At 42.5% G+C, this 14,930-nt stretch overlaps 1 protein-coding gene across 3 annotated transcripts in view; it reads left to right on the top strand.

Moving 5' to 3' along the window:
- The first annotated feature begins 1,567 nt into the window (after positions 1 to 1,567).
- Positions 1,568 to 14,930, top strand: part of CCDC82 (coiled-coil domain containing 82) — a 146,031-nt gene continuing 132,668 nt past the window's right edge. Inside the window, exon 1 of one of the 3 annotated variants that reach the window (XM_058446385.1) lies at positions 1,568 to 1,702. The gene's annotated coding sequence lies outside the window, so the exon portion shown is untranslated. The remainder of the gene's footprint in view (positions 1,703 to 14,930) is intronic. The other 2 variants (XM_058446386.1, XM_058446387.1) reach the window with 2 other exon arrangements.

Below are 14,930 nucleotides of genomic sequence, written 5' to 3'. Positions count from 1 at the left end.
GCTTTCAAGTTGCTTTTCTTAAAGAAGTAAACCCACTCATCATCCAGGATGCTGTCCATCATTTACCTAGGCCCTTGGGCTTTTTTCTTTCAGAGGCAGAGGAGTGAGTGTTGTCTTCAACCGACATCATAATTGCTTAAACAGAGTAGTGGAACCTTCTAAAGTCTTCAAATCCCACCCCCATCCCCAAACACACACATATACTCATTGTCATACTATAGGATAGCATAAAATAGAAATTAGAAAATCTACTTAATATCTAACGATGCAACCTAATTGTAGAGACACAGCAGCAGAGCCAGTGGAGATAGTGGGATTGTTGGTCCTGACTGCCCAGTGAACTCCAGTCTGACCAAATGACCTAAAGTTAATAAGAGTACATACCACTCTCTCACTGCTCAATTTTATAAATCATTTCCTGAACTACTCTTGTATTTGGGAAACTCCTGAAATCTTGCTTTATCTTCCCTTTTCAAGCCTGTAATCGTATTTTACATCTGATGTGGCTTCTCTGACCCATAATTCTTAGAAAGGATCAGCACATGCCTACAGATGCAATTGCTCTTTCTACTCCTTTGAATTTCCGTTTTTCTTTTTTCTTTTTTTTGAGACAGAGTCTTGCTCTGTCGCCCAGGCTGGAGTGCGGTGGTGCAATCTTGGCTCACTGCAAGCTCCACCTCCTGGGTTCACGCCATTCTCCTGCCTCAGCCTCCCGAGAAGCTGGGACTACAGGCACCTGCCACCACGCCCGGCTAATTATTTTGTATTTTTAGTAGAGACAGGGCTTCACTGTGTTAGCCAGGATGGTCTCCATCTCCTGACCTCGTGATCCTCTCCCCTAGGCCTCCCAAAGTGCTGGGATTACAGGCATGAGCTGCTGCGCCCGGCTGAATTTCCATTTTTCTTAACAAATATTAACAATCGTCCATTGTCTATCATTCATTTATTCAACAAGTAAGAAGTGAGTGCTTACTGTTAGGTTTTGAAGGGAAGACGAGGGTTAAAGAAAGACACAGAGAGGGGGCAGCTAAAACAGCAACCCAGGTATATTGCAGACACCTGCAGAAGTTGGCGGCCAACTTACGGCCAGAGCTCACCGCCCCTTACAGGCTGGGGTACTTAATGGGTCTGAGCGGAAGAGATCTGGGCCATATGGCTGGCTGCCCGATAGGATATTGATAAGATGTTCCCATGATGAGGCAGTTCTGGCCCTTGTTCCTCCAGAACATGGTGTTTCTTTGCACTTTCTCCCAACAGAATATGATAGGGATGTTTCTTTAGTTGAGCCTTTGCCCGGTAGTATATGATAAGAATGTTTCTTCAGTTGGGCCTTTGTCTGCTTTGTGGCCAGGTGGGTAGGCAAGATGTTTCTCACGGCCTGAACCTTGGTGAAATGTTTCATGTTGGCCAAGGTCTGCAAAATAGCAGAGGGGGCGCTTACAAAATGTTACAGTTTGGACTAACATTGCCTCCTACTTTACTATAAAAGAAAGATGGGAGTTGTTAATTATCTGGCTGCTTCCTGCTGAATAGGGGCACTGTAGTCAGGGTTTGGGTTTTGAAGCAGTTTGTGTCGTCTTCAGAGCTGTTTTCCTGGATGCGCTAATGCGGGACTTGGTGAAGAAGGATGGTATGAATGTGTTTCTAGGTGGCTGCCTGGACAAGGGAGTTCAGCCTTTGGGAGATAAAGCAGGATATAAAGGTGAGTATATGGGGCAATTGTTAGTATTATGAGGGAAGAAAACTAAGGACTCTAAGAAAGGGGTTACCAAGGCATCCACTTCAGAAAGAATGACCCCTGCCACCAAGAGTTAGTAAGTTGATGGATTTCTGCAGCCCTGACATGGAGCCTTAGGGCCGTATCATGAATAATGCTGGATTTATTAACATAAAAACAGCATTGGTTTTGGAGGTATACACGTGTGTCCCCCTTCTCAGCGATTAACAGGTCTAGAGCCCTTTGGTTTTGAAGGATGACTCCCTCAAAGGAGTCTATCTGCCTTTGGAGGCTTGTAATGGAAGTATGCATGTCCTCTAGGGTATTAGAGAGAACTGTAGAGATTTTGTTATATAGGGCAGTTGAGGGTGATATCCCTGCTATTCCAGTGCCAAGTGCAGCAGAGATGCTTAATCCTGTTACCACAGGAATGAGATGCAGAGCCTACTTAGTGCATGTAGAGGAAGATGAGACAGAAGCTGCTAAAGGAACCTGGGTGGTCTGGTTGTTTGGTAGGATGTTAATGTTTGGGGGCTGAAATACTAGGGTGCCTGTTCTTGACTAATTGGCCAGTAGGCAGAGATAAGAATTTGTTTCACACAGAAAAGACCTGGGGTTGACAGGCAAAAGTTGTAAGTGAAGGTAGTGAGCCATGAGAAGGAGGGGTTGAATCCTGAATAAACTTTTTGTTCCAACTTTTTGTTTTTCCAAGTTGAATAGTTGGTAGCAAGGGTAGTCCCTGTGAGGACCTGATAGGGAATATTAGTGGGGGAGGACGTGAAGGCTATATGGTTTTGGAGAGAGAAAAAGAGATGAGTTTTGGTAACTAATAGCCATTGCGGTTCAGACAGGGCAGAAGGATAAAAGTTGCAGTTGAGGGAATCATGTGCATTTTATTTTTCCAGGAAGCACCCTTGAGTTTGATACATGGACAGCTGCACCAGCAGAGAGGGGCAGGATTGGTAGGAGGTGTTTTATGAAATCCAGCTTGCAACGTGTTTCGTTTAGAGGCCATGAAGTAAAGGAGGGCGACATCACAGTGTGTGACAGTGTGGGTTTATTTGACGGATGGGGGAAAGGTGTTTAGCTGAGCAAGATTATAAACAGGTTTTGGGAATGGATTGGCTGAGTAGGTGAGATGCAGGTTTATTTTGGACCAGGTTTATGTGGTTAGGTTAACAGGAAGGGCTGTGATCTGCTAGATTTATGTGCACAAATAAATTTAACAGTTGGAAGAAAGAGGGAAGTGTAACTGATTAAAAGATAATGTGTGAGGTTGACAAAGGGGCCCCAACTGCCAAAGGTTGGGGGCGGGGACTTAGAGTATCCAACAGACAAAGAAGACAAAAAAGAAAAAATAAAAACAAAAATGGAGATTTGAGTAGGAGTGATATCCTGGAAGGTGTCCTGCAGCCATAGCTCCTGGATTAATGTGAGGAACTGGAGTGGTCTATCCAGGGACATGGGAGGGAATACTGGGAAAGATTTGAAACAAAGTATGAGATAAAAGATTTGAAATTGGAGGCAGAGAATGTCATGGACCAGGGCCTTCTGGATCGGCAACTTTTGGAATTTTTGTAAGTGCAGCAAGTCAGTCCTGTGAGGGAGGAAGAATAATTTGGGGATGAGGAAATTTCTGGAAGTGGAATTGGTGGTCTTTTTAGTTTGGAATGGTGTATCCAGTATGGATAGGATGTTAGCTTTGCCGCCATGAGAGTAGTTAGGATTAACTGGTGAGGACCCATCCACATTGGTTGGAGAGAGGAGGAGGAGGAGTCTGCGATTCAGACCCGGTCCCCTGGTTGTAGGGACAGGGAGGAGTGTCTGGAGGATGGGCTTTCAGGCTGGGGCAAGTAAGCATTTGCACACTCTCTTATTAGATGTTGAGTAAGATGTAATGCCAGCCAATTATCCCATATAGAAGGGGGAGGAGATGAAGGAAGTTTCTGGAGGATAAAGGGGCATCTGTGCATGAGTTCAAATGGGCTTAGGCTGAGGGACTTGTGGGAATTCCTGAATGGTGCCAGCCTAGGTGACTGAGATTTGTTCCTCTTGGGTATGTATAGGGTGTATGTTGGGAAAAATGGGCAATAATGATTTTTTAAGGGCTGCCTGCTGGGCTGCCGAACTTGCTAAAATCTTTCCCTTGTTTATGGCATTTGTAGCCTTTTAGTGTCCTTTACAATGGATAATGACAGCCTGTGGTGGTAGTTTAGCTGCCTCCAGCAGCTTGTATATTAGTTTGCCATTTCCTATGGGGGTTCTTTTTGTAGCTAGAAAAACCCTTTCCGGCTAGCTTAAGGCGTGAGAGTGTAGGATGTGGTATGCATATTTGGAATTCACGTAAATGTTAATTCTCTTTCCCTTTGCTAGGGTGAGGGCCCTGGTTAGAAAAACTAGCTTCACCTGTTGAGGGGTAGTATGAGGTGGGAGAGCACTGGATTTTAGGAGTTTGTTTTTGGCAATGATGGTGTAGCCAGCTGCTGGACATGGCTCCCTAAAAGAGTTTCTGTTAATGAACCATGTAGGGGTTCCCTGCAAAGGGGCTTCCAAAATGTGTTGGAAGTGGGAAGAGAGGGAGTCTAAGAGGTCCAGGCAGGAGCGAGAGAGCTCAGAGTTAGAGGTGTTTACAGGGAGAAGGGTGGCCAGGTTGAGAGCTTTACATTTCTGGAAAGTGATTTAGAGAGTTTCCTATGAATAAGGCATGTACTTGCTGTAAGCAGGATGGTGAGAGGGATAGAAGAGAATGATGGCTTATGAGGTTCTATAGGTTATGGGAAGATGCATTACACATAGTAATGTGTTGTTAGAAAGTGAGTTTCTGTGCCTCTGAGGCCAACAATGTGGCCACACCTAAGATTTTTAGGCACAGTGGCCAGCCTTGAATGAGAGTCTGGTTGTTTTGAGAGGTATGTAACAGCTTGTTGGGCATTGCCGTATGTTTGGTAGTCCATAAGCAAGGCCTTGGTCAGAATGTACATACAGAGTAAAGGGCTTGGTGGGGTTGGGCAGTCCCAGTGCTGGGGCCATTAAAAGGGCATTTTTTTAGTTTTTTAAAGTGGGAGTTGATGGGGCAAGCTGGGTTCAGGGATTTTAGGATGGGCCCACGTGAGGCCATGTAGAATGGCTTGGCCAGCAAGCCGAACTTGGGAATCTACAGCTGGAAGTATCCCACAAGACCCAAGAAGGAGAGGAGGTCCTCCTTTGTGTGGGGAAGAGGAATGTCCCAATTTAGCTCATTTCATTGGGTTGAGAAGGCCTGAGAATTAGGCGATAGAGCAAGAACAAGGTAAGTGACCTGGGTTTGGGCTACCTGAGCCTTTGTGGGTGAGACCTGATATCCTTGACTATGGAGGAAATTTAAAAGCTGAGTGGTGTGTTCGAAGGACAGGTTAAGGGAGGGGCTACAGAGAAGGAGGTTATTGACGTATTAGAGGAGGGTGCTAGGAATAAGGCAAAGTTCAGCTAGATTCTTGGTGAGGGCCTGTCTGAATAGGTGGGGACTATCCTGGAAACCCTGTGGGAGTATGATCCATGTTAGTTGGGAGGATGTGTATTAGGACTTGACCAAGTGAAAGCAAAAAGACTTTGGGAAGCAAAATTCAAGGGAATAGTGAAAAAGGCATCCTTTAGATCCAATACAGAGAAGTGTGGGGTAGATGAGGGAATATGGGAGAGTAGAGTATATGACTGGGGACCACCAGATAGATAGGCCTGGTTAACAACTCGGAGATCCTGGACCAAGAGGTAAGACCCATCTGTCTTATTGACAGCTAGGATAGGGGTGTTGTGGGGAGAGTTGACAGGCTTGAGAATTCGAGCTTATTAAAGTTTACAGATAGTAGGTTTGAGGTCCCTAAGGCCAGCTGGGTTAAGGGTATTTTGAGACTGATGAAGGAAAATGGAGGGGTTTTGGACAGTTATTATGACTGGGATGTGATGTGTGGCTATTGTGGGTTTAGGAACGTTTTGAACTTCCCGATTAACAAAAGGTAACAGGGTGGATAATGAGGATGAGGGGAAGGAGAGGGAAGCATCTGGGCAGCAGAGTAAAATAAAAGGGACGGAATTGCAGGAGGCAAATTGTATGAAGACCTGGGATTTACTTTGTATGTCCTGCCCCAAGATAGGGGTAGGACACTGAGGGATAATCAGGAATGGGTGGGTGAATGGGGTGTTGAATAGGTTGCATAATAGAGAACCAGTCTGTTTGTGCCTAGAGGGGATTCCATTGACTCCCACAAATAGAGATAGAAGAACTGAGGAAGGGTCCAGAATATTCTGGTAAAACTGAGTAACTAGCCCCATATTTAATAGGAAAAGCATAAGCTTACCAGAGACTGACAGTGTTACCCTGGGTTCCAAGGTGGTGATGGCAGTGGGGTTGGTGGATTCCGGGCCCCATCAGTCTTCAGTTAGAGGTGAAGGTAGATTCTGCCCTTAGTGGTACTAGGGCTTAAGGTGGTATATTTAATCATGGCCTCTGAAAGGCAGGAGAGGAAAAGAGCAGGGGCAGCTTTGTTCATGCCAGCTAGGAGGCATGATATTATATGGCCCTGTTTCTGTCTGCCTGCGGAAGTTGCCTGATAATCCCAATTGGAATTAGTTCTGGGGACAGCTAGGGTCCCGATTGGGTTATGGGCAGCATCTTATTGGTGGAGGGTGTTTGCATGGGCCTGGGTAGCTGTCCAGACGCATTCCCTGTGCTCCGGGGTGACGGTGGAGGACAGCATGACATATGTCATGACAGGTAAGGTCATAAGATTGAGTCATATTTAGAAATTCCTTGCAGGAGGTGGAATTTGTGGGAAAAAAGCCGAGCTTCTTTTCAAGCTGGGAGAGGCTGGCTAGGGAGAAGGAAACATGAACTCGGATTGTGCCTTAGGCCTCCACAACCTCCCACAAGGGGAGGACTTTGGAGGACCTTTGGGCACGTGCCTGGTTTTTGGCAAAAGGGGGTTGAGTGTGAGACCTGGTATGCAGTGGAGAAGGAGGGAGTGGAGGAGCCACAGCTGAACGAGAAGGAGGAGGGGATGGTGGTGGGAGGGGTACAGAGGGAGAGGGTTTGTTAGCCAGGTTGAAATTAGAGAAGGAAGCCTTGTCTGGAGGAGAAGGTGCTTTTGCAGGATATTTGTTGAGGAGGAGGATTTGAAAAGGTGAACAGGGTTGGCAGGGAGACAACCACAAATGGAGATAAGCAAAGCACCTCAGATCATTTACCATTGCACAGGAGGAAGTTTTTTACATTATGTTGAATTTGGAAATTAAATGTTTTGTTGTTTGGCCATTGACTATTATTGTCCAGTTTACATTGAAGCTAGGCCACATTACAGAGGAAGGTACAGAGGCAAGTAAGGTGCTGAGTTTTAATAGAGTCCACCAAGCCCTGGGCTCATAGGTCCTGCATGAGACATGCGAGAGGAGTGAATAAGGCATTCGGTTTTAATGGAGTTCGCCAAGCCCTGGGCTTGGAGGTTCCAGATGATACATCCAGAGTGTTGTCTCGAGGAGGTTTTAAAGAGCCTTGCCCCATACTGGTGGCCAGAAGGGTGAGAAACTTAGAGGAGGGGAGTGAGTACCCCAATTCCTCCTGTTAGAAGAGAAGTGGCAGAACCAGAGCATCCCCGCAGCTCTTCGCGTTTCCCTGGAGACTGGAGTGGCCGGAGCGGCGAACACTGTGAGGGCGTCCCCTGAGAAGGCAGGCCATGGTCACCTGATGACCAGAGAGACCTCTCACCCAGCGCTGGGATTTTCTGTCAACCAGAAGGAATATGTGAGTAATCAGGACAGGAGGAGAAGGAAGACTCGCCCACTAATTGGAGACAGTTTGGGTTGTGATGTCCAGCAATGGGGGTGATCCTTGTTGGAGCTGCCCAGAAAGGGGAAGGAAGGAAGGAAAAAGAAGATGGAGTGTTTGATCAGGATCTGGAGGTTAGCCCAGGGCCTGAGAAGAAGAGAGAACAAGGGAATGGGGCTGGGAACAGGGAGTCCCCTCAGGACCTGGAGGCAGGCCCGGGGCCAGTTTTTGCTGCTTGCTGCTTTCCAGGCAGCAAGAAAAGACTTACGCATTAGAACCCAATCCCCGTCCCTGGTTTTGGCACCAAAATGTTAGGTTTTAAAGGGAAGGCGAGGGTTAAAGAAAGATACACACAGGGCAGCTCAAACAGCAACACAAGTATATTGCAGACACCTATGGAAGTGGGAGACCAGCTTAATTCCAGAGCCCACCGCCACTTACAGGCTGGGGTACTTAAAGTTTGAGCAGGAGGGGTCTGGGCCATATGGCTTGCTGCTCAGCAGGATATTGATAAGATGTTCCCATGATAAGGCAGTTCTGGCCCTTTTTCCAGTGGAACATGGTGTTTCTTTGCACTTTCTCCCAACAGAATATGATAGGGATGTTCCTTTAGTTGGGCCTTTGACTTGTAGTCAGGTGTTAGGCAGGATGTTTCTCACAGCCAGAACCCCCATGAATGTTTCACTTTGATCAAGGTCTGCAAAATAGTGGGTGGTTTACAAAATGGTGCAGTTTGGACTAACACTTATTATGTGCCAGGCACTGATCTAAGTGTTAAGAATACAGTGGAGAACAAGACAGAAAGGGAGCCTGCTCTCATGAAACTGACATTCTAAGAGGGAGATAAATTCAAATCAAGTAAACATAAGCAGACAAGATGATTTTAAAGAGTGGTAAGCTTTATAAATCAAAGCAGACATGAAATGACTGACAAGTATTTTTCTAGATTAATTGAGTAATCAAGGAAATCCTCTGAATAGAGGACATTTGACCTGAGTCTTGATGTTCAGTAGCCAGACCGTCCTGCTGGCTTGGGATAGGCTTCTCAAAAGAAACCCACCCAAATCTCACATTGAAATGTCATCTCCAATGCTGGAGGTTGGGCCTGGTGGGAGGTCATTGGATCATGGGGGCGGTTTCTTATGGTTTAACGCTATCCTTCCTTGGTGCTGTTATCACGATAGTGAGCTCTTTTGACATCTGGTTATTTTAAAGTGTGTGGCACCTTCCCTATCTCTGCCTTCTTCCTGCTCCAGCCATGTGAATTGCCAGCTCCCCCTTCACCTTCTGCCATGACTGTAAGTTTCCTAAGGCCTCCCCAGAAGCTGAGCAGATGCCAGCATCATCCTTCCTGCACAGCCTGCAGAACCATGAGCCAATTAAACATCTTTTCTTTATAAATTACCCAGTCTCAGGTATTTCTTTATAGGAATGTGAGAATGGACTAATGCAAAGGGATATATGTGTGTGTGTATATATACATATATATATATATCTTCATTGAAAATGAAAATGACAATAGACATAACACGTATAAACATAATAGCAGAAGCATTGGTGAAAAAGTCAATTTTTCATAAAAATGAAATTACAATGAATTATTATGAAAAGAAGAAATAAAGAAAAATGTGCCTCATTTGTCATTTTTAAATTATAATGACAATATAAACACTATCTCATCATTGTAGCAAATCTGAAAAAGGAAAAGAGAAATACATTTTTTTGAATCAAACCTAATCCCACCACTCAGGAACAACCACTGAGAATATTTTGATATCCTTCCATCTAATTTTTTCAATTCTATTTTTACATAGCTGAATTAATATATATCATTTTAAAATTATATAAATTTTTAATATCTGATTTTTTCTCATTATAAAGGAAATTATGTTTGTTGCTGCAAAATTCTAAGCTTACATAAAATTAGATAAAAGTTAAAATAAAAGAAACTCAGGAACGCATCACTCAGAGATTTCTATGACAGCAATTTCCTTATTTCCTTATGATATTTCATGAATGTGCATGTGTGTGTGTTTACGTAGATGTTTGTGTTTGTGTTTAATCTACTAGATATTATATCATATATCCTAATTTTAGGCAGTTACTGTAGGAATATTCAAAAATATTTATTGGATCATGATAAAAAGAAGAGCTTAGTAAAAAGAACAATTGCTTGGCAGGGAGCAGTGACTCACGCCTGTAATCCCAGCACTTTGGGAGGCCAAGGCAGGTGGATCACTTGAGGTCAGGAGTTCAAGACCAGCCTGGCTGGTGAAAACCATTTCTACTAAAAATACAAAAAAATTAGCTGGGCATGGTGGAGGGTGCTTGTAATCCTAGCTATTTGGGAGGCTGAGGCAGGAGAATCGCTTGAACCTGGGAGAAGGAGGTTGCAGTAAGCTGAGATCGTGCCACTGCACTCCAGCTTGGTTGACAGACCAAGACTCCATCTCAAAAAAAAAATAAAAATAAAAATAATTGCTGTTATTGTGTATTTTCTTAGTCTTTACTGATTAAAATCTTCTATATAAGATACAAAAAAAATAAACAAGAAAAACACTACTCTAGTTGCTTGGTAAGTTGCACAAATTGTGCGGCTGTAGACATCTCTACTGTTATAGAGTTGTGATAGCCATTAGTGCTAACTGCCAAATATTTTCTGTTCTTTGCCTTTCGGGTACATGGTAGGTTCACACTCTTTCCTCTTTTCTTTTCTTTTTGTGGTCTTGCCACTAATTCTGGCCAATGAATTGTGAAGAGAAGTGGTACACATCATTTCTGAGGACAATTCATTTAGTTGCCAGTACCAAACCCTCCAGGGTTCTCTTTCCCTCTCCATGAGGCTGGAACATCTGCTATGTTCCAGGTGATGGCTGCTCTAACAGCCTGGGTCCTGTGGTACTGACATGTGGAGCATAGGCCCTAGACATCCTGTGATGGGCATGGTAGTATGTGTGAGAAATAAACCTTTCTTGTTTTAAGGCACTGAGATTTTGGCTTTGTTTGCTACTGTGGCATAACATAGTCTATACTAACTAATACAGAAATTGGTACTGAGAAGTGGGGAGTTGCCATTAAAAAAATCCAAAATATGTGGCTTTGGCTTTGGGCTAGACAGCCTGTTGTGAGAAACACTGGAAGGATGATGCTCCATATTAAGCAATGGCAATGCTTTTGATAAAAATAATCACCTGTATTCAGTGGTGTGCTAGAGCTGGTTTATACCCAAGAGAGCTAATTGTGAGTATCTCTTCCCAACTCCAAGTTTTATGATGTCATGTTGGTAACTTGGATCTGTCATAGTAGAAGAATTAATACCACTGAAATTGGGAGCACCACAAATCATGGAGTTTTTGCTTTTGTATTTTCCTGGAGAGCTGGCTATTAAACATTTACCGACACACATTGACTGCAATAATTTATAAAGCAGATCCTGCACCTGATGAACTTGTATTTCTGAGGGACAAATTGGAACACTAGCAATGTGTCCCAGCTTCTGTTTGTTGCACTTTGCAAAGTATTAAAAGGAAAAGATGGGCTCGGAATAGAACTGGTTCAGCTGTGAGCAAGAATAACAGAGAATAGAGAGAAACCACAAATTTAGGGACCCACAGAGTTGGAAGAGGCAAGTGTTTCTCAGTCCTGAAGAGGAAAAAATAAAATGGAGACACATTCTGAGAAACAATGCTTAGATAAAACTCAGGCTAAAAGTACAAAAACAAGGATGTGCCTTTACACTTATTGTTAAAAGTCTCTAGATAAATTAAGATGAAACCCAACAAATTCCTTCAATTGTTCAAAATTGCTCAAGAAAAAAAAGAAAAAAGCCTGAAGTCTGTCACTCCCTCCAAGTCCAAAATATATATGCACATATGTATATACTCACATACTGTGAGTATTTCTACTGACAAATAGACTGACTAGAATCAAATAAGTAAGAAGCCTACTAAGTTTTTCAAACACTTATAATCCCAAATAAATTAGAGGTCTGTGGAAGAGGAGGCAAAGAAGGAAAAGGAGGAGGAGGAAAAGGAGGGGGAGAAGAAAATAGTGACTCTTAAAGATTTAAAATGACTTTTGTATTTCTAACTTCCTATGCAAAAGAAAACAACCGATAAGCAGCTTAAACAAAGGGAAAGCATATTCTCTAATCCCCATTCTAGATATAGTCAAAGAGAATAATTGGAAAGGAAGAACATCAAAGAGAGTAGAACTAAGCCACAGAGAACAGTGGACTGGGGAGCTTCTCCTAGCAGAATCAGAACTGAGAAAAAGAATATTTGTTATCCTCAGAATAGCAGGCCCTTGAAAATTATCCCTGGTAGAATTTACAAATTGCTATGAATCAGCAACTACTGTGAATCTTCCTTATTTTCCACTTCCAAACAAGAATGTTTACTTTATTTATCCTGCTCAATCATTGTATATTAGGCTGGGAGAAACAGATTAATTATTCTTTTTAGTTCATAGATCTATGGATAGCAGGAGCCACATCTGGACCTAATAAAGAAGTCACTGTGGCTCTGCTTTCACCTCTGCAATTTAGAAACCACCATGAATTATCAAAGATCCTAGACTTTGATTTGATGTTACGAGTGGATAAAACTTTTATATTTTCTCCAATGGGAAGACAGAGAGTATATGTTGCTTGCAAGAAAGAATAAAGCAAATCTTTGGAACCAAATAGGTAGATTGTGATTGTCTTGAGTGAATTCACTGTAGATTTCTAGTTTCCCACTGTCCACTCACAAGTAGAATTATATGCCTGGCTTTCACCTGGTTGGATTAGGCTATAAAACTCGATCTGGCAAATAAGTTGTAAATAAAAGTAACACGAATCACTTCTGGGCCAGAACACTTAAGTGCCTAGACATGACCATCCAAAGGTCATTTTTCCCTCTTCCAGGATGACTGGCAATGTCCCACTAGTGACTGTTTTGCCAGCCTAGATCCTGAAATAGGATCTTTTCTTGCAAAGTCCCCCTTGCCCACCCAAGATGGACATGTGATATGAGTGAGAAATAAAACTCTGTAATTTTAACCTACTGAAAATTAAGGATTATTTTTGACTGTAAGCATAAATTAACATGTCCTTACTGATATATTTTGAATTAAATTCTCCTTCCATAGTATCCTAAATTTGTAAAACCTCTAGCTATTTTAACAAATGTTTTATTAGATTTTCATCCAAAAATTTCACCTAAATTGTGTTACAACAGATAAAGCTAAAAAAAAAAAAAATACATTTCCTAGTGTTATAAAACATGAGGAGGTAAAAGAGGATCTCTTGAGGGAAACACAGGAGAATCAAGCTTTGCCCATGAAGATGATATTAAGATGTGTCCTTGCAATCCTTCCTTAGATCAACCATCTCAACTGTTCTCTTCTTGTGACTACTCTTATGTCAAGAACTATATATTGGCCGGGCGCGGTGGCTCACGCTTATAATCCCAGCACTTTGGGAGGCTGAGGAGGGTGGATCATGAGGTCAGGAGATCGAGAGGCTGAGGAGGGCGGATCATGAGGTCAGGAGATCGAGACCACGGTGAAACCCCGTCTCTACTAAAAATACAAAAAAATTAGCCGGGCGGGGTGGCGGGCGCCTGTAGTCCCAGCTACTTGGAGAGGCTGAGGCAGGAGAATGGCCTCAACCCAAGAGGTGGAGCTTGCAGTGAGCCGAGATTGCGCCACTGCACTCCAGCCTGGGCGACAGAGCGAGACTCCGTCTCAAAAAAAAAAAAAAAGAAAGAAAAAAAAAAGAACTATATATTAAAGAACAAGAATTTTTAAGTTATTCTTTTGTTACCTATAGTAGATCATTTTCAAAACTATGTTCTTTCTAAATTTTCTTTCCTTTTCCTTGCTATGTCTTATTTACATATAAATGATATGGATTATTTCTTTCTTGTCTTACTCAAGTAAGAAGAAAGAACTGATAATAGAAAAGGTGTATAGATGTCACTGGATTAGTTCACTGTTAATTTTTGTGTTCTTTGGTCAACCTGTCTTCTTAAATATTAATACTGAACATAATATATTCCTAAATATATTCGATTCTCAGGATGTAGCATGCTTTCATCCATACTGCCACTGGTTTTAATGAACAGAAGATGGAATTTCAGATTATGAAACAATATGATGTTCTAATTATGAAGTTCATGAAAAAGAACTGTAATCTTCAGAAGGCACTGTTTTCAATCAATTCCTATCCTAAATGCAATCTATTATTTGTGAAAACTATACTTCCCAGAATATAAGAGATCATTGTTAGTTTCTTCCACATTCTGCCCTGTTATCTTCTTAAAGTTGCAGTCTTTTTTAAAAATATAGTAAAATGGTGCATGGGAATACAGAATTATGGGTGAATCAGATAAATGACAATCTCAAACAGAATATAATAGAGGAGCCAGTGCTTAGTTTTCTGGTAGTCACTGGTACAGTTTCTCTGTCCAGGGGCACATTTCGGAGTGGAAAACAAGTAGCTTCTAACATTCTTCAGATAGAAGGGGCTGCTCTGTTTCATGAAGCAAAGCATGTGGCAGATAAAATTATTTTCTTAATCTAGTTTTATGACAGACACTGTTGTTTGTTGACATAGTAGCCATATTCACATTCTTCATTTCCAAAAGAACCATGACTCTGTGTGTGTGTGCGTGTGTGTGCGTGTGTGTGTGTGTATGTGTGTCTGTCTGTGTACACATATGTGATAATGTGCCTATCCCTAGACTAATTATTCGTCACAAAAATTCTATTTATCTTAGAAAGTGATGGACCCACTTCTTTTTTTTTATACCTTAAGTTCTGGGGTACATGCCCAGAATGTGTAGTTTTGTTACATAGGTATATATGTGCCATGATGGTTTGCTGCATGTATTTCTCCTAATGCTATCCTTCCCCGAGCCCTCCACCCCCCTACAGGCCCCAGTATGTGATGTTTCCCTCCCTATGTCCATGTGTTCTCATTGTTTAACTCCCACTTATGAGTGAAAACATGCAGTGTTTGGTTTTCTATCCTTGTGATAGTTTGCTGAGAATGATGGTTTCCAGCTTCCTCCATGTCCCTGCAAAGGACATGAACTCATCCTTTTTTATGGCTTCATAGTATTCCGTGTTGTATATGTTCCACATTTTCTTAATCCAGTCTATCACTGATGGACATTTGGGTTGGTTCCAAGTCTTTGCTATTGTGAATAGTGCTGCAATAAACATACATGTGCCTGTGTCTTTATAGTAGCATGGTTTATAATCCTTTGGGTATATACCCAGTAATGGGATGGCTGGGTCAAATGGTATTTCTAGTTCTAGATCCTTGAGGAATCGCCACACTGTCTTCCACAATGGTTGAACTAGTTTACAGTCCCACTACCAGTGTAAAAGCATTCCTATTTCTCCACATCCTCTCCAGCAACTGTAGTT

Source organism: Hylobates moloch, unplaced genomic scaffold (assembly GCF_009828535.3).
Source record: "Hylobates moloch isolate HMO894 unplaced genomic scaffold, HMol_V3 SCAFFOLD_11, whole genome shotgun sequence".
Taxonomy (NCBI): Eukaryota; Metazoa; Chordata; class Mammalia; order Primates; family Hylobatidae; genus Hylobates; species Hylobates moloch.
The sequence above is the reverse complement of the archived record's forward strand: the minus strand, read 5'-3'. Positions and strand labels throughout refer to the sequence as shown.